Source organism: Camelina sativa, chromosome 19 (genome assembly GCF_030686135.1).
Source record: "Camelina sativa cultivar CO46 ecotype springtype chromosome 19, ASM3068613v1".
Lineage (NCBI taxonomy): Eukaryota > Viridiplantae > Streptophyta > Magnoliopsida > Brassicales > Brassicaceae > Camelina > Camelina sativa.
In genome coordinates this window covers 15171904-15192093 of record NC_141898.1, presented here as the reverse complement: position 1 = coordinate 15192093, position 20190 = coordinate 15171904, and the positions used below count along the sequence as shown (strand labels likewise).

Here is a 20190-nt window from a genome sequence, read left to right as displayed (position 1 = left end):
GTGGGACTATATTTTTGTAATGGTCATCCAAGGAGAAGTATTATAAATATACTATATTATGTGGATGTCCATTACCGGACAATTAGTAGACTTAGTGTATAACTTAAAACTCTAATTTTGTATCACTATCTATATGATATATCCTGTAGGATAAAGACAATGCAAAAGAACAATTCCCTAAACCTCTTGTTTCTAACACTAGGTGTTTTATTTTGGTGTTCTGTTTAAAAATTTAAGCATAATTAATTGTATTTGTTTTTAATGTGAAGAATATTGACATTTTGACTGGTAAGGAAATAACTTGTAATCAAAAGGGTCATCGATCGAAGTTGGAAGAGTTTAATGGATAACAAATTCTTGATGATCTGCTGCCAAAGACGGTTATTGGGAGAGGATTTTGGATAGTAAGTTTGACAAGAATACACTAGATTGTATTTTACTGGTAGATGGCCAAAATTTTGCAAAGGACCATGAACTCAATAATGGAGAATTCTTTCAAAATTACATGACGGTCATCGCACCTTGAATTCAACATCTTTAGTCATTGGAGCTGTAAAGATCGGTGACACAAGGGGGAAAACGGTCCAAAACAACCCCAACTCTTTGGGAAACGTTTTTTCGTACCCAGACTTGAAGGTCCTGCATTTACCAACCTGAACTGCAATAATTTTCAAATTTGCAACCTGAACCATATGTGATGTTGTCGATTCCAACATATGATTAAACAACGTTAAGTAGCTGTTTAACGGTGATGACTCAGATGACATGTGGCATTGTAGCGTAGTAATACGAAGTCGTTTCATCATATGGGCATGAGTTTGGCAAAGAATTAAACTACATCGTTTTACAATTGGGAAAATTTTTAAAATTGGGATTGTGTTCTTCCTTTTGCCGCAGTGGAGAGTGTCGCGAATCAGATGGAAGTAAGAGGATTCCTAATAAGATGCAGATGCGGCAAAGCTGTAAGAATGTGTAAACTTTGAGGACCACAAAATACCTAGGAAGATTATTTCACTATTGTCCAAGAGGATCCCAAGAGGTACTATCAATTTACAAATTTTAATCTAGCTTCATTATGTTTAAAATTTTGATTTTGAGTATCGATTGTGTATCGCTGCAGACTCGATGGTATCACACGTTTAAATGGACTGATGAATGTGTGGTTGAAGAGATTGAAGATTGGAAGTTGAAAATGGATCATGTCCAAGAAGACTCAATCACATTTCAAAAGAGTGTAAATGTTTGTGAAGCTGTAGTTGAAAAGGAGATAAGAGAGTGTAAAATGGAGTAAATGGAGCTTCATTGCTTGAAGAATATGATCAGATGTGTTGTGGTGATGATTTTGATTTACATGTTTATGTTTTGAGTTGTAAAACTGAAGTTCTAAATGTATTTTCTGTTTTGAGTATGTAAGATTGAACTGGTGCATGAAACCTTAATGTTTGACAATAATTAGTTGCAAAACCTTGTTCGCACATTGAAGCTGTTAAAATGTTACATCCATGGGTTTAAGATCAATAACATACTAAGAACTTGAAAACTAAAAGTAAGAATTCATAAACCGCATCAACTCCTTCATGCTCCAAAAAATCCACCATGTTTCACCAAAAACCAAACAAAACAGCACCTCCTCCATGCACCAAAAACCCACTAAAACATCAACTCTTTCAAGATAACACATGTAAATATAAGAAAGCATTTAACAAAATTCAAAGTGAGATTTAAGAGAAGAGGTAAATCTGATCTATTCATGTGTTGGTTTAATTGGACTTTGTGACTGAGACGGACCCTGCGACTGAGACGCACATTGTGACTGAGATGGACCTTGTGACTGAGACGCACCTTGTGATTGAGTCTGACCTTGTGACTTGGTTTTCTTCTTTGGCCTATACATCTCCAACACCATATTCTTGCACTTGGTTACATTGTGGCCAGCTTCTCCACATCGCCCACACTGCATAATCATGTTCTTCCTTGAAGCTTTCTTTGCTGGAGATTCATGTCTGGCCTTTTTCCTCTTTGGCTTTGGTTTTCTTCCTCTAATGTTTTCAATTTCTTCAACCAAAGTAGGAGGTGGTTTGATCACATCTCTAGTTTTCCTCCAAAAATGCAAACCATTGACTGGGTCTATGTAGGAAGCATATATATGTTTGTGTTTTGCATTTGAGTACCATTCCATTCAGATAAGTAATCCTCATGGTTAAGCTTCTTCTGATAAATGATTAGTAAGGCATGACGACATGGGAGCCCACTCATATCCCATTTCCGGCAAGCACGAGTTTGCATTCTCATATGCAAGTTGACAAATTTGCCACAATCAAGAAGCTCACACTTACCTTCTGAAGATCGTGAAACATTCTTGATGTACTTTAGCTTTTCCTGCTCTTCAGCTATGAATGCTGCAACTCTCTTTGTGAATCTACCTTTGTGCTTTTCTGCTTTCTTCTTCCTCAATTCAATATGTTGCATTGTTCTTCTCTGGATAGTTTCCAACATCACAACCATTGGCACATACTTTGAAGGATCAATTGCATTGTTGAATGACTTTGACATGTTGTTGTGCACATCTACACAAGATGTTGTGGGTTTGTAGAAGGCAACACTGCAATTCTCTGGATTCCTCTGCATTATTGCTTCATACAGCCTCATATCATCATTTTTTACCCTTTCCAGATTAGCTTTATACTCAGTCAATATGTAACTCTCAACCACCCTCCAAAACATCCCTTTCATCTCACTTTGACATAGAAACATTTTTTTCAGATTCCCGTATATGTGTTTGGCACACATCATGTGTTCAACCTTGGGCATTCTCTCTCTACAGCATTCAACAAACCCTTAAAAAGTAAAACCAAACAGCCTTAGGTAAAATTTTTAACAAAGAATTAGAGCCAAAATAGACTTGAGTAAATACAAACTCATCTTTTGCCTATCAAATATAAATGTAAAACCCTAACCATCTTGAATATTTGGACAATCAGCCTTAATTTTTGTATAAACCAAGTCCAGTTATCTTCATTCTCTACATCCACAACAGCCCAAGCAAATGGATACATTCCATTGTTTGCATCTTTTCCAACAGCTGCCAATAACTGCCCTTAAGAGTGCTTTTGAGAAAACAACCATCAATTCCAAAGATAGGCCGATACCATCTGGTCCAGTGTTTTTTTATATTTCCGAAGCACACGTAGAATATGTGGAAGATTTCTGATCCTTCATCATCATCATCCACAATTGTGTTTAACTCCACAATTGATCCAGGATTTGACCTTGTAAACAAGAAAGAACTAGTCAAATGGATAACAAATAATCAAATCACTGACATATAATTATTCAAATTCAACATTTATACTTACCGTAACAGCTCTGTGCGGTAGTCTCTAAGCCTAAAAAACTGCTCCTCATGCTCTTTTTTGATGATATCCAATGCTTTTTTCCTTTTCTACATTTATCACTTGTGACAATTATATTATAGTTCTTCAGAAGAATCTCTTCCATTGTCCTTGGTTTAAACTCAAGAGACCTTATATCATCCAAAAACATCTTTGCAAACACTCTTGATTTCAAAATCTTGCAATATCCATCGAGAGTGCAAAAGTGTTCATCTTAAAATGTTTTCACCTCATACTTTCCAATTGGTTCTTCATAGGCGCAGTAGATCCTCCATTCACAAGGGATTTCAGTATTTTCTACTCCACATACTGTAGAACACTTGTCTTTCCCCTATCGGTTTAACATAATATTAAATCCACTTTTTAGTGCATAATCTACTAAGGTATCCTTGAACTAATCCAAGCTTTCGAACACTTGATCCATCTTCAGTTGACCACTTCCTGGTTTGCATCTCACATTCCTCACCTCGTCACCTTCATTATCAGAATTAGAAGGAGTATTATGATATTCAAACTCTTCATCCTCATCCTCATCAGCAAAAGGAGCCAGATTTCTTTCAACTCTCAGTTCTTCCTCACATGGTTCACCACCAATCTCCTCATTTTTTGTCGTGTACCTCTGTTGCTTTAGTCAAAAACACGTTAACAACCTTAACCCATCGAGCCCCATCACATATCTTATTAAAATTACATACATTCAATTCGTTTCGCTCCTTCCTTTCTTCAAAAGGGTAACAATACCACAACTTCTTCCCATAAAAAAACTCACCCAATTGAATCTCCACTATTGTATAAATTTTTTCAACCTTACATTCAATTGTTGTCATCTCACTACAATTATAAGCATCCCCATCATCATTACTCGACCAAGTGCCACCATGTTAAACAAAGAATGTTACTTTAACAGTGTTCATACTGAAAGCAACATAAAAAAACTAACATCAAAACAAGGGATAACTCGCTTATTTCATCCACATCGACATATGGGGCCGAAATTGCAAAATTGAAAAACAAATCATTACCTGATTTTGTCTTCTCAAGGACACAGGATTGGACCTTCGAAAACGTTTAAGTGAAACGCTATCTCAGCTCCTTCGGTTAATTACATAATTTGACCGCACACTCACTCTCTGTTTTGCGACACTCTCCTCTGCGGCAAAAGGAAGAACACAAGCCCTAATTTTAGTTTTTTCCCCAATTGTAAAACGATGTAGTTTTATTCTTTGCCAAAACACACGCCCATATGATGAAATGACGTCGTATTACTATGCTACAATGCCACATGTCATCTGAGTCATCACCGTTAAACAGCTACTTAACGCTGTTTAATCACATGTTGGAATCGGCAACATCACATACGGTTCAAGTTGCAAATTTGAAAATTATTGCAGTTCAGGTTGGTAAATGCAGGGCCTTCAAGTTTGGGTATAAAAAAGCGTTTCCAAAATAGTTGGAGTTGTTTTTGGCCGTTTTCCCGTGACACAAATAATACATATATTTATTATACTTTTCTTGGAATAAGAATAGATATGAGAAGAAACTCAAAAAAAAACATTAAATATAATTTGCTATATCTGATCATTGTAGTTAATACGTCAAAGGTTTGTGTACGTAACAGTCGTGTTTTTGATATTTGGATTTGTATTAAATAAATCTAACGATTGTGGGAGCATTAGCTGATAAGAAGCCTATGAAAATGCGTATTCATGGCTAGATCTATATGTTAAGGTACAAGAATGTTTGAGTGTGTGTATGTAAGAGTGTAATTGTAAATAAAACATGAACTTTGTTATTGGGGTTCAGATAACATTATGACACACTGGTTTCAGAGACTTGCGGAGAGGTTTAAAAGAATTGATTTGGCCACCTATGTCACCAAAGTGCACTTATCTTTTCGGTCAAGGGTCCTGAGAGAACTCCACAGTTAAGCGTGCTTATGTTTGAGCAGTCTCAGGATGGGTGACCTTTAGGAAGTGACTGTCGGGACTGTACGAGTGAAGATAAAACACAGAGAAAGATCATGTGGTGATTTGTAGGGACAGTTACAAGTATTTAAAATCTTCCGTACGTAACAAACTGACCGTCGGATATTGATGGGCTCACGGGCCTAATGGGAGGACGTGAGGCCCATTAAAGAAAGTGGGCCCATGGATTGGGATTGGACATGGGGGCCCACTAAAAGGTGGCGGTCGGAGCGTTACAAGTGGTATCAGAGCCGAACCCAGAAGAGTGTGGAGTCAAGTGGGCTCACACCATTGGGGGTGATGGTCTTGGTGCGCAACGAGGACTTTGCGATCTGTTAGTGGGGGTCAATTGTGACACCCCAGTTTCAGAGACTTGCAGAGAGGTTTAAAAGAATTGATTTGGCCACCTATGTCACCAAATAGCACTTATATTTTCGGTCGAGGGTCCTGAGAGAGCTCCACAGTTAAGCGTGCTTATGCTGGAGCAATCTCAGGATGGGTGACTTTCCGGGAAGTGATTATCGGAACTGTGGAGGACAAAACACAGGGAAAGATCATGTGATGATTTGTAGGGACGATAACAAGTGTTTAAAACCTCCTAGACGTAGCAAACCTACCGACGAATATAGATAGGCCACGGGCCTAGTGAGAGAACGTGAGGCCCATTAAAGAAGACGGGCCCATGGATTGGGATTTGACATGGGGTCCACTAAGAGGTGGCGGTTTGGGTGTTACAAACCAACATCCCCGGCACTTGGCACTTGGCTTGTCTAAGTTTATCTCCATTATCCCATCTTGAATCTTCCATTCAACATGCTTATCCAGCTCAGCAGCCGCCACTTGGCTTGTCCAAGTCGGCCTTAAGCTTCTGTACTCTAACTCTTTAATCCAGATTCTTGTACTACTTCATGTATTAACGTCGGAACTAGTACAAGAACTGCTTTAGACGTTTGATACATCCTCCAATATATCTAATTGCAGGGTTCTTGATTCAACACCTTATCTTCTTTGCTTTGTATTAATCACCGTGTCAACATGATCATCAAGTGTCTCTTAAGTTCTGCTCTACCAACATTTGTATCAAGTAATACTTCATCTCTTGTGTCAGTTCTGTCCACTCTCTTTGTCTAAACTGTTGCACGACCACAGTGACATATATGATGTATCTCTGTATCCATGTCTCATCCATTACAGCCACTTAGTAGAGATTTCGTCACATGTTCTAAATCTTATAAAACTTCCATCAACACTACATCTTCAATCTCTCCTTTTGTGATTGAGTTTTATAATCCATGCACCTATTAGAACTAGTATGCTCTGTATCTTCAATCTCTCCCTAGATGATTGACTTTTCAATTCCATGCATCTTATAAAACCAGTCATCACAATATCTTTAATCTCTCTTTTGTTGACTGCGTTTTAGAACCCAAGTACACACAATGATTTGTGTTACATTATCTAATAGAATTGTATGATCAAACATCTTCATTCTCCCCATTTTTAGCTTAGTTTGATACTCAAGCACATCCTTTAATCACTGATAGAACTCCCCCATAATTTTTACTCTTAGCTCACATCAGACTTGACATTCTCTTCTTCCCCAGATTGAGTGCCAACTAAGTTAAAAACAACCAACATATCAATTTCACCCATCTTGAGTGTTTCGGCTTTGCACAACACCTTAACTAGTCTTGCATTATATCCGCTGTTAATCATGCCTTAATGCACCATCTTATGTTTCAGTGATCATTGTGAGCTGATGTATCATTTCTTACATCATCCCCGAGCTGATTGTATCATCACATATCCGAACCAACAACTATTTTTATCTCCCATTGATGGAGCATATTCTACTATCATAAATTTTAGCCGCCAATATCAATTATTAGATTTTTCTGTGCACTGATTTCTGCTAGCTTCATGTTCAGACTGAGCCTTCACATAATCGACCATAATGGTAGCTTTCCTTTTAGCTATCTCACATCAGCTAATTCAAACACGTTTTTGAGGCTTCTGTTTTAACAATTTTTCTTTTCACAAATGAGCACAAACTCTGCAGACACATCAAACTCCAACGATGGAACCACATGAGGAAAGCCTAACTTCGTCAGCCACATGATTCTTTAAAACCAGAATGAAGACTTCGCACAATTTTTTTTTTTAATCTCACACTTACAAGGGACATATTCTTCTTTTTGGCACTTCATAAGCTTCATTCCATTCTGTATTCATACCCAACTTCTAACATTGAAAGTCTTAAAGTTCAAAGACTGCAGATCCCTAAAACTCTTTTCAGATTTACCACACAAAACTTTGCAAAAACATAGCTTTAAAAATCTTCGAATTAACTAGTCTGAACCACCATCATTATATATGTTCCCAGACTCCTACCAGTTCTCTTCTACCAGAATCTAGTTTAACATGTATATAGTATCTCTGCTAAATTTCATCCCATTCTGAGTTCATTTGGTCCTTCTTTTGATGTTACCAACAGAAATGGTAAAATCTGAAACTTCAGAAACACTGTGCCTAAAACACACTAAAGATGCTTGAACAAATCACAAATCAACAGTGAAAACTTCAATCCAACCATTGAATCTCAAGTCCGTAATAACACCAAACTCCCCAAAAAATTTCAGTATAATCAGATTATTTTGGGATCACCAAACCCTCTCTTGAAGATGCTATCTTGAAACAAATTTTGTAATCTTTCTTAGATTAAAAAAGAATAATCATCTTTCCATTGATGATGTCAACTACACTGAATTTTCCTAAACACATTCTGAAGAAAACTCTGGCCTCTTCTTCATTACATATTACAGCCAGTGACACCCAACAATTCTTGTCATGTTCTGCTTTATACCTCTTAAATATCTTCATATGTCTTGATGTAGAGCATAAACGGAGTAGGAAAATAACCCAGAAAATTAAGAAAATTGGTGGGTATATCAAACACAGTCATACGAAACCCAAATGTCCCATGGGACCACCCACGACACTGTCTAGTAAACTACAGGTTGCGGATCTTATCATGTCGGGTTCGGGAGAATGGAACTTGCCCCTCATCAGAGAGGTTCTACCGAATCATGAAGATGAAATTTTGAAGATCAGACCAAGTGCAACAAGGGCCATGGATACCTGGGCTTGGCTTCCAACGGCGTCTGGAACATATACGACAAAGTCAGGGTATTATGAGACACTAATCCAGAGAGAGAGAGGTGACGCTGCCCAAGTACCCCTACCAGCAACTGATTTTCAATGGCATTCAGCAATCTAGGGGTTAAAATGCTCACCTAAACTCAAAATGTTCCTGTGGAAACTTGCACAAGAGGCACTACCTGTAGGAGCCAAACTCTTGCAGAAACATATCACTGACAATGCAGATTTCCCTCACTGTGGAGCGGAGGAGACGACCTTGCACTTGTTCTTCCATTGTCCCTTTGCTGATCGTTTATGGAAATCGGCCCCAGTGTCCACCCCTCTTGTGGCAGCGGATGTTAGTATAATCAAATCGGGCATCTTTCAGAGATAAAATCCAAGGTCTGTCAAAATAAATGAGGATAAAAGTGTCAAATCTGATAATGAAAACTGCCTTTAAAACCTATCTCTAAGCTACTTTTCTTGATTAAGAGGTGTATCAAACTTCATCTTGATCATTCTACCAACACATTGAAATCCTTAAGAACCATATTACATAGGCTCATTGATAACAGGCTTTTCACCCAGGGTATCAATTCCCTATGCAGTTGTAGTACAAAGGGTTATCAATCCAAATGGTTTTTATGCTAGCAGATAGGATGCAATCAGAAGCAACCAAGTCAAGCCAAGCAATAAAAGGGGTTTTATCTAACAATCCTAGAATAATAAAAGAAAGAATATAAACAAGAAACCACATGACCTAAGCACTCGATGCAAGCATTCGAGTACAGGATCGGGTGAGGTGATCGAGTAAGCAAGATGAGTATGAACAGCTCAAAGGTCTACTCGAAGCAGGTGATCGTATACCTGTCCGGGTAAGGGATCGATTGATAAATAAAAATGTAAGCAATTAAAATACGAAAGCTCCTAAGGTAGGGTAATCGACTCCTAAGTGTTCCTGACCAGTACGGATGTCCTACATGCCTCAAGCAAATATTCCTTAGATAATGAATCTCTAAAATCTTGTTAAAACACTCTCGTGATAGAAACAATCAACCTTGATCACTTCCCTACCCAACTCTCGTTGGAGAAACATGACCAAGAAGGCAATACAAACCGATTCATTATTGTCAATAAACTCCTTACACATCTAATCTCTTAGGCTAAGTGAGTAAATCTCTAGCATTGATTGATTCAAGCATTTCATCTACACCTCTCGATGGTAAAACACCTTAGATCTAATCTCACCCTCTCGGTTTGTTGATAGCTTTAAGAACACCAACCTAGAAAGGAATTTATAAAACATACACAATCATGCTAAGACATCCTAACCGATCAAGAATACAATATCTTCTATCCCATCCCTAGAAACTTTACTTCAATACTCAGAATTCATTGCAGAAAACATAAAACCATAGATAAACGAAAATTGCATTGTATTAAAGATAAAGTAGAAGTAAAGAGTACAAGATAGAAATCTAAAAGTATAGTAAAAAGATGTAAAATAAATCCTAACAAAGATAGAAAAGTGTTTGAGTCGCTCAAGATCTCTCTCAGAAGCTCTCGCTCTCTGGTTTGAGTGTCTGCGGCATCCTCCGGGCGAGAGGAAGAAGAGGGGATTTATATATGGAAACCCATTAACCCTAACTTCTCAGTCCTGCCCGAGGGTCTTCTCGATGAGGGCTCGAGGATGAGCTCGGGTTGCACTTCGGATAGGTCTTCGGATTGTTCTTCCTGCTCTTGGATCCTCTTCGATCGGGTTGGTGTTCGGACTGTTCTTCCTGCTCAATAGCTCTTTCGGGTACATGCTCGGATTTGACCTTGTTTCTCCCCATTTTAGGCTCTAAAGCACCTGTTTTCATCCAAAATATGCAAATGCAAGAATGCAACACCCTAAACGGCCTAAAAGCAAATTTCTACAGTTTATGACCTAAAAATGCTAAGGTTAGGGTATAAACAATGCAAAATATGGACAAAAAAAGATGCTTAAAACATGTAAATTAGAGAGTTATCAGACCCCCAAACTTAAATCTTGTTATTCCTCTAGCAAGGAAGTAGGAGGATGAGGGTTAAAAATGGGACTCATAACCTAAATCGTACGTCTGTTTAACGGCAGCATTGTCTAACACTCCACACAAGTCAATTTCTAGCAGCTGGAGCTCATGGTCATTCACATTCCCAGTCTCCTTTCAAGCGAACAAGGTGCAAGCTAGGATTTGTGAAAATACCTCAAAATAAGGCTCCTTATTTGAGCTGATTTGGAGCTTGTAGACTTGTAAGTAAGCTTGTCTCCTATTGTCAGCTATAGGGACTTCATCTCCTCCTTGATCACCTCCATGTTCTCTCCACTCCCAGCCTTGAAACCATACAGCTTCTCCATTTCCTTGTAGGTGAGTCGGTATTCCTTGTTGCGCACGGAGAAAGTGATGAACCCGATCGCCCCATCGGGTAGTAGGGTCGGGTGGTCTTCAAAATAGTGCAGCTGTAGCGTGGAGAGGAAGTTAACCGTCTCTTCCTCATATGCTTCGAGGTTAGTTCACATCATCTTGCCCAGATGGCACATATCGAAAAGGAATTCGACATCTCTAGCGATCCCCAACTGCTTCATTGTTTCACGGTGAGGGTAGCGGGTTCCTACAAAGCTCATCTTACGGAGGACCTTGAAGAGCTTGGCCGGAGTCTCCACCTCTTTCTGCTTCAGCCTCCGCGAAGCCAGGCGTGTGCGTTCTCTCTGCTCCTCCTCTTGGTCATGGCTTTCCTCCTCCGTCTCCTGATCTTCTTCTTCTGCTGCTCTCTCAACTACCTTCTCAGTCCTTTCAGAGACTGGTCTCTTTCCCCTCCCCACTGCAGCTCTGCCTCTCAACCTAGAGGATTGGATCTCCTCTGATTCGCCTCCTTCTACATCTGAATTAACCTCTATCGGGTCAGTAACGGTTCGCTCGGACGTAGACAGGTCCCTACGTCATGGAGATTGGCGGATTGCAACTCCTACTGGGTCGGGAGAGAGAACATGGGTATCTACCTGATCGGGTGCTTGAGTGCTAGTGCGGGTGGACGCTCGGGTTGGGGATGCAAAATGTCCAACCAACGGTTGGGAACGTGGAACGTCTCCTCTTCCATGTGAATCGTGGGATTCGGTGGCTTCACCTCCGGTTCTATCAGCGGCGGAGGTTGATCTTCTCCCCTTCTTTTGGTAAGTCTTCATCTTTGGTGCCATTGCTAAAATCATTAAAAAGAAAGAAAAGTTAAACTCGAGATCAATAGGATTAGTTCCCGAAAATCTTAGAACACTCGAGTTTGAGGGAGAGAAGAAGTAAGAAGAAAGAAGTTTAAAAGTTTTTAGCACTTATCGGTTTTTTCTTGGGGAAGAGCGAGATCTCTTTAAATAGAAGTGGATGCCGCTAGGATTTTCAACTTGGGCTTCGCCGAGAGTGGGCTTGGGGCTGTGGAATTCGGACTCCACTTATCACCCGAGTAGGAACACGATCAGGCGGGCCGGGTACGGATTCGGGTAGAGCCTCGGGTTCCCCAAAATTTCCTTTTCCTCCTTTTCTCTCTCTTTGTTTTTTTTAAACGTAAATATGCAAAAATAGAAAATAAGATAAAATAAAAAAAAAAAAAAAAATGAAGGATACCTTTGGGACTTCCTCCCAAGTGAGCTTGTTTTAAGTCAATAAACTTGACTCTTCATGCTCTTCAAGCATGGGTTTTAGGAAGGAGAGGTTATGGAATCCTCTCCACTGTAGCAGGCTGATTCAATGGATTTTCCAAATCTTGTCCCGGTTCCACAGCAAATGTAGTGTTGACTTCTTTAAGATGTTTGACTCTTCTTTGCTTTGTCTTGGTGGAAAAGACTTGACCATCAACAGTTGGCCTTTTAATTCCTTTCTTGACGTCAAACTCCATCTTGAAATGCTCCCTATGCTCAATTCTGATCTTGCCTCGTTTCACGTCAATCACTGCTCCTACTGTTGCCAAAATGGTCTCCCTAGGATCAGTGGATCGTCTGGTTCCTTATCCATATCAAGGATCATGAAATCAGTAGGAACCTCCACTCTTCCAATCATGAGGGGCAAGTTTTCCAGGACACCAATGGGATGTCTGATTGTTCTATCAGCTAGAACCAAATACAGACTACTCGGGTTAAAACTGCTGAAACCCATCTTGTTAGCAACTGATAGCGGCATGATGCTGATTGAAGCTTCCAGATCGCACAAGCAGTTCTTGAAAATTCTAAGGCCTATTGAACATGGCAGAGTGAAAGAACCAGCATCCTCCAATTTCTCCTCGATTCGTAATTCAGGATCTAAGCACACTTCACTCCTAAGAATTTCATTCCCAATCTTCTTGACGACCTCCTTAACCTCAATCTCCAGCTGAGCTAAGACATCCTAACCGATCAAGAATACAATATCTTCTATCCCATCCCTAGAAACTTTACTTCAATACTCAGAATTCATTGCATAAAACATAAAATCATAGATAAACAAAAATTGCATTGTATTAAAAGATAAAGTAGAAGTAAAGAGTACAAGGTAGAAATCTAAAAGTATAGCAAAAAGATATAAAATAAATCCTAACAAAGATAGAAAAGTGTTTGAGTCGCTCAAGATCTCTCTCAGAAGCTCTCGCTCTCTGGTTTGAGTGTCTGTGGCGTCCTCCGGGCGAGAGGAAGAAGAGGGGGTTTATATATGGAAACCCATTAACCCTAGCTTCTCAGTCCTCCGCGAGTATCTACTCGATGAGGTGCTCGAAGATGAGATCGGGTTGCACTTCGGATAGGTCTTCGGATTGTTTTTCCTGCTCTTGGATCTTCTTCGATCGGGTTGGTGTTCGGACTGTTTTTCGTGCTCAATAGCTCCTTCGGGTACATGCTCGGATTTGACCTTGTTTCTCTATATTTTAGGCTCTAAAGCACCTGTTTTCATCCAAAATATGCAAATGCAAGAATGCAACACCCTAAATGGCCTAAAAGCGAATTCCTAAAGTTTATGACCTAAAAATGCTAAGGTTAGGGTATAAACAATGCAAAATATGGACAAAAAAAGATTCTTAAAACATGTAAATTAGAGAGTTATCACTCATCCTATATTACCTATATTACTTTTATTCATCAGTCTTTTGCATGGCAAGAACCATTGTTAGTTGCATCAAGAACAAAATTCTCTTTCTCTTTGCTTTGAACAAGAATATGAACAAGCTCTTTTTCTTTTCCAACAAAGCTCTTTTGACAATGCTCTTAGTCTTAATAAGACAAACATCCAAGCCATGACACATACAACCATACACATCCTAGAATGCTTTAACAAACCTCCATATCATACACTGTTGAACCTTCCAAAACCTCACGAGACCGGTTAAGAAACTCTAATCATTGAGGCTTGTCTCCAAGTTTTCATCTTTCTGTGAATGTTTGTGCTTTCGAAATTGAGACCTTTTGAACCCAAACTTTCGTCTTTACTGATAACCTCACCCACAATGTTTTTTGATTATGCTTCAGCTTACAACTCCTTAATTGAGAAAGAAGTATCAAAAGCATCTTGCCTTTATCTTCAATAAACACCTTTTGATTTCTCGTAAAGTTGCAGAACCATTCAATTGATGAGAGATTATCATATTTCTTTTAAACTCTCTAAGTCTCTCTCAATAAAAAATTGCTTCTTCTTCTTCTTCTTCGAACCTCGTGAATTCAGTTCAGCCGATCGAGTTTTTCAGATTTGAGATTTCTTCCACAATCTTCTGAACGCCGAGAAGGACAAGGACATGACTAGACGAACTGCTCCTTGAGCCAACCAGCCATAATTTTCAATTTTATTCGCACTAGAGAAGAAACCAGAAGACAATCTCAAAACATGTTTCTATGATTGCTTCAAAATCATGAAAAGGCAATCTGTTAAATGATATATGGTGTTTTTTATCGGTTTTGAGTCTTTGTTTTCTCTCTTATTTTATACTTTTTATTGAGTTAAAGTGTGTTTTTGGAGTCTTTTGGTTCTTTATCGAGTCTTTACAGGTTTTAGGACACGTTGGAAGAAATTGGAGGAAAATGAGCTATTCTGGATACAAACAAGCATATGAGACGAATGTTGGTTCACGTGAAAATCCGCCCACCAGAGGAACCCGCCTGGCTGAGAAGCAAAGTCAGAACCGACAAGTTTAACGTCAAAACCCGCCTGGCTAAGAAACCTAGTCTGAACCGGCAAGTTTTACGTCCAAACCCGCCTACTTGAAAAACCCGCCTGGTTGAAAAATGTTTTGACTAGGCCGTTACCTCTTTTACCTTATTTGGAGAACTCTATAAATACCTTTTATTTGCTGGGAGAAAAACCCTAAGTTTTATTCTAAGTTTTATTCTACGCTTTCTTTCTGCAGCTTGAGACTTTTTGTAAGCCACTCTTTTGGGATTCTAGAGATTCATCCTCATTGACAATTTGGAGAAGATTTCTAAACCCTTCGTTATTATTTCTGCAACTTAATCATGTTTTCTTCATATATTATTTTTGTTTTCTCTTTTGTTATGCGTGAGTAGTTCTCCAATTGGGTTTTAGGGTTCCGATTAGGAGATTCAATGAATTGATGTTTTAATTATTGTTTGGAGTTCTTAATCCTTAGTTTCTTTGATTCACATTATCTTAATGCTAAAATAGGAATGATCACCTTGTTTTAGACTCTAGGTTTTTATATGCATCAAAAGTGTTCGATAGAATGCCTGAATGAGTGTGAATTGAGCAATTTATTTATAGCCTGCGAAAGTTGATGCTAGGACGCATTGTGAACTAAATGAACTTGATTGTAATGCAAATTTGGCTAGGAGGTTGCAAATGAAAGTTTAGCAAACTAATAGTCAAATTTAGTTTCTAATGCCTTGAAAGAGGGTTAGTATATTATAGTGTTCATGTTCTAGAACGGTTCTTAATTATTGATTTCCATATTTCATTTTCTCATTTGTCATTGATCTTTGAAATACCCTATGACCCAATGTTTTAATTTTATAAGTTAATCGATTTTATTTCTTGCATTTTTATTTACAAACTTGAAAACTAAACAAACAAACATTCGTCTGCTTTAGCTATTTACAACTCTCGCAAATCTTTAGTGTACCATTAGTCCTTGTGGATTCGACCCCGTATATACTACCTTACGGTTAAGTGTAATTACTCGAGCAATCATTAAACCCCCAAACTTGTCGACTTTTAAGAAAACAAAAGCCTAGGTCAACCTTGGCAATTTTTTCATCGTGAACCACACTTCAGAACGTGTGTTCCTTGTCCAGGCCGTTTCTTGATGGCCACAGAACCAAGTTACTTTCTTTTCTACATACAACTCCAATTGATAGCACAAACCCTTCCTGAGATATTTAGATGTATTCTGCCTCTGTCAATTTCAAAGCGATTCATTACCACACCGTATAACTCTAACTTGATTCAAAATTGATGTTTTGAAAAGGAACATCGTTTTAACCACACATGGTTCTACCATCAAAGCTTTTATACAAATCAAGAGCAGTCTATTTCTTGTCATCTCTCTATTAATGGAGAATAGATTAGATGGAGATTAATTTACTTGTCTGGTTTTGTATTGACAACGGTACATCTCAAGTGATGTAAGCAAATTCGACTGTGACACCAGAACAGTTTTGCGTATTGGCTAAGGAGCTGAAGTTTTAGACACTTTTAGTTGTTTATTACATTCAGTAGCAATGCTCACATATTGAATAATTATGTTGATATGAACTTGTATATTGTGATGACGAAGCTATGGAAAAAAATAGCTCGTTATCAATGTCATCATCACATTCCAAGTAATCGCATCGTATTATGCAGTAATGCAGGTGTATGTATGTAAAAAATATTTGACAACGAAAGAATGAAATATATAAACGTTCATGTGTCCCTTGCATTTTATTAAATCTTTCACGACTTGCACTATATGTTTTCGGAGAATTAAGGAGAGAAAATATAAGCAATCACTAGCAAGTAACAAACCGAACATAGTTGAGTTTTTTCATGATAAAAACATTAAAATGAAGAGAGAAAAAAAGAAACTAAAATAAAAAAAGAAGGCTGAAACAAAAACAAAGAAAAACTACATTAACTCTAAGGTGAACCGTTCCCGCATAATCAGGTCCCCCATAAGTAAAACTCGTGTCGCTCGTCTTCAAGATGCTATAGTAGGCGGCGTTCGTCTTTATTACTGTGACATCGCCGATGGGCTGGAAAGAGTGGGTGTTAACCATAATTTCCAGATCGCGCATATACGCAGCTCTAGCGCTTCTCCGATACCCAGATCCCATCTGGGTTGTCGTGTGCTGACTGGAGACATTTGTGTCTACTATTTCACCTCCCCAAACCACTTTCTGTGCATGGTCATTGAGACGAGTAAAGATCTTGTTTGGCCAATAACCAACAGGCACAAGTACGGTGCCACTATTCGGGCCGACAGACAACCACCAGTGTCCAAGGTTTGGATCCTACATTTTATATATTTATAAGTTAGGAAATAATTATATAATAATACAAGATAAAATTAACCATCTAACCTTCCAAATCTGGATTGTAATGGCTTCTGTGTGGGGGTGGATAGCGCCTTCAACGAGTACATTGCCACTGGTTTGTATAAAACCTGGACATCGAAGATTGTAGCAACTCCCACTAGCGTATGCATTATTCTGCAAGGAGAAAAGTACAATTAGGTTTATAGAAAACATATTGTCGCAAAATTGAAGTGATCAAAAAGAAACATATCACACTTACTGTCCAGTAAATGAAAAGTCTAGCTTGGTTGTCAAAATATAGAGTGAGAAAAACCTATATTGAAAATAATTTAAAGACAATTATAATATTAGTCATATTGCATACATAATAATATTTTGGAATTCAAATAAAACTTATATATCAAATAGTTAACCTGCCATCCAGCCTCGATGGTGTTCAAATCACCTCCTTCAAATGAACCCGAGGTGAGCCAAGTTTGGCCTAGGCTGAACTCCTCAGCATGAGCAACTTTGGGGTGCCCCACAGTCATTGTGAATTTTGTTCCATAAATGTTTGCTGTGCTGTTCAGACGTTCGACAGCATACTGTGTATACAAAACAAATATACAGTAAAAGTTACAGTTAGTGTAGGAAAAAAACAGTTAGCATATTTACAAAAAGAAAAAAAAAAGATGGAATTTTTTGGACCAACTCATATTATAGAAAAACAGAAAACTATATATTTACCTCATGTCGTTCCGTGAAATTCCCAGTCTCCTCCGCCTGAAATCTCCGTATCGGAATCGTCCCCTTGGGACATCTTAACCCATTACCACCGTTCCAGATCTGCCAGCCGCTAACTCCATCTTCATTTTGGGCTGTGTTAGGAAGATCTCTTGGTACTTCCTGTATTATATTTCGTTTCATAGAAATAGAAAAAGGAAAACATTGTATTAGTAAGAACTAAATCACACATACAATAATTTTGAAGCTGATGTGTGTTTGTATATGAGTACGTAATAAAAAATAAAACAAAGACCTGGAGCTTGTGATCCTTGAGGAGAGGAAGACTGAACGACGGCTGAGCTAATATGTCTGTGCAGTCTATGATATCTCCGTCAGGACTCTGTTAGGGTTTACAAAAAAAAAAAAAAAAAAAAAGAGTTATATATATAACAATAATATAATTAAAATTTTGTGTTGTGAACTTGCGGTTTATTTACATGGATGGTTGTACTCGTTGTTGCCGGGACGCAGAGAGTGAGTGTTAGTAAACACAAGAGAGCCCTGCACATAAATATATAAAACACTGTCTTAGTTTCTTCTGATCAGGCATGCATGCATGCACATCTCCAACTAAATCATGCAATGATGCACATCTCAGTTACCATGAAGAAGATCCTCGGATTCTTCTGCTTCTTAACAATGGAAAATTCATAGATTCTGCGTATCCCACTATAATCTGGTGGCGTACCTGAAGAAGAAGGTGGATCCAAATTAATCAAATAATTATTAGATACGAGAAAAGAAGAAAAAACATAACAAAAATAAATAAATAAATAAATAAATAATAAAATTAAAAAAAAAAAAAAAAAAAAAAAAAAAAAAAACAGAACTTAGTACCAGTACGTATTCCAATAATATCATAAAATACTATATATATCATTCGTACGTACTCTCGTAAATCAATCCACTATCGAAATATCTACTCTAATTATTCTCAAGAACCAGCAACTCAGATTTACAAAACATGAAAAACATTGACGAGATTCTATAGCATAGATTCACATACATAAACACTAATATATATAATAAAATAAGATCAATCTTACTTTAAGCCCTTGTTCATATTTAAAACTCCGACTTTTACCTTACACACGAGAACACACATGGAATTCTGCTTCTAAATACTCAAGCCCTCACCAACTATACCGATCTAAGGGACTGTTATTAGAAAGATGATTTCTAAATCCATATAGAATTATAAATTCTAGAAATCCAAATACATGGATTTTGAAATAACATGTTTTATCCTTGGATTTGAATCCTTCTATTTTATATTTTCAAATCCATTCAAATCCATTTAAAACATAATGTGGATTTTGAAATCCAAAAACAAATCATTAAATGAATAACATAGGATTTTAATAAGTATTTGTAAATCATGGAACCAATAACACATCATTTTAATAAGTATTTTAAAATCAATGATTGAATAACATATGATTTTTTTCTGGATTTCCAAATCCATTAAAATCATAGAACCAATAACCCCCTCTAAACCTCCAAATTCTCTCTTAGCTTGGATGCTTTTCACAAAACATAAAAAGTAAAACCTATGAGAAAAGTAAATAAAAAAAGTAGAAATTCTACATAATTTTCTGAATATTGAAATAGAAATGATACGTTTACTCGAACGTTCAATACATACATTATTTTCAATTTTTTTTTCTGGAATATCCTAAAAATGGAAATTTGCCAAGTGCGAACCAAACTTGGAAGACTTGTGATTAATTGATTAGTGGGCAGGTCTCTGTTGTACTCTCTGTTGAATAAGCTTGAAAGAGCTTGAGGGCAAAGACAAGTATATTTAATAGAAAAGCTAAATATACATATTTGAGATTTAGGAATTATCTAATAAATTAGTTTTTCTAATTTGAATTAGGAAAGTTTGTCTAAGGTTTTTACTATATAAGAAGATGCAAGGGTGTTGCATAACTTATGAGTTTGGGAGAGAACAAGAGAGAATTTTAGGTTTTGAGTGATTTTCCTAAAGATTAATAAAAGAAAGTAATTATTTTAATCTTGTGTTCTTAATTCTTTGAAGTTCTTTTGTTCTAAGTTCTATATTTGGTATCAGAGAAAAACAAGAACTTTTTTTTTTTTCTTTTGAAATCACAACATGGGTGATATCGTTGTGGCTAAACCTAAAGAAAGCAATCCTTCATCTATACAATGTCCTATGCTTACCATCACCAACTATATTGTGTGTTCCATGCGTATAAGAATTATGCTTAGAGTGCATAAGGTTTGGGAAGCTATAGAACCAGGAACGACCGATGTTAAGATGGACGACATGGCGAGAGCTCCTCTTTTTCAATCCATACAAGAGGCGCTAATTCTACAAGTTGGAAACCTCGATAATTCTAAAGCTGTTTGGGATGCGATCAAAGCATGATATGTCGGGGCTAATAGGGTCAAAGAAGCACGATTACAAACTCTC

General features: G+C 37.7%; 1 pseudogene; it reads right to left on the bottom strand.

The window, feature by feature from the left end:
* Window positions 1-1744: 1744 nt before the first annotated feature.
* Window positions 1745-6545, bottom strand: LOC147920602 (uncharacterized; annotated as a pseudogene).
* Between the last annotated feature and the right edge of the window lie 13645 nt (window positions 6546-20190).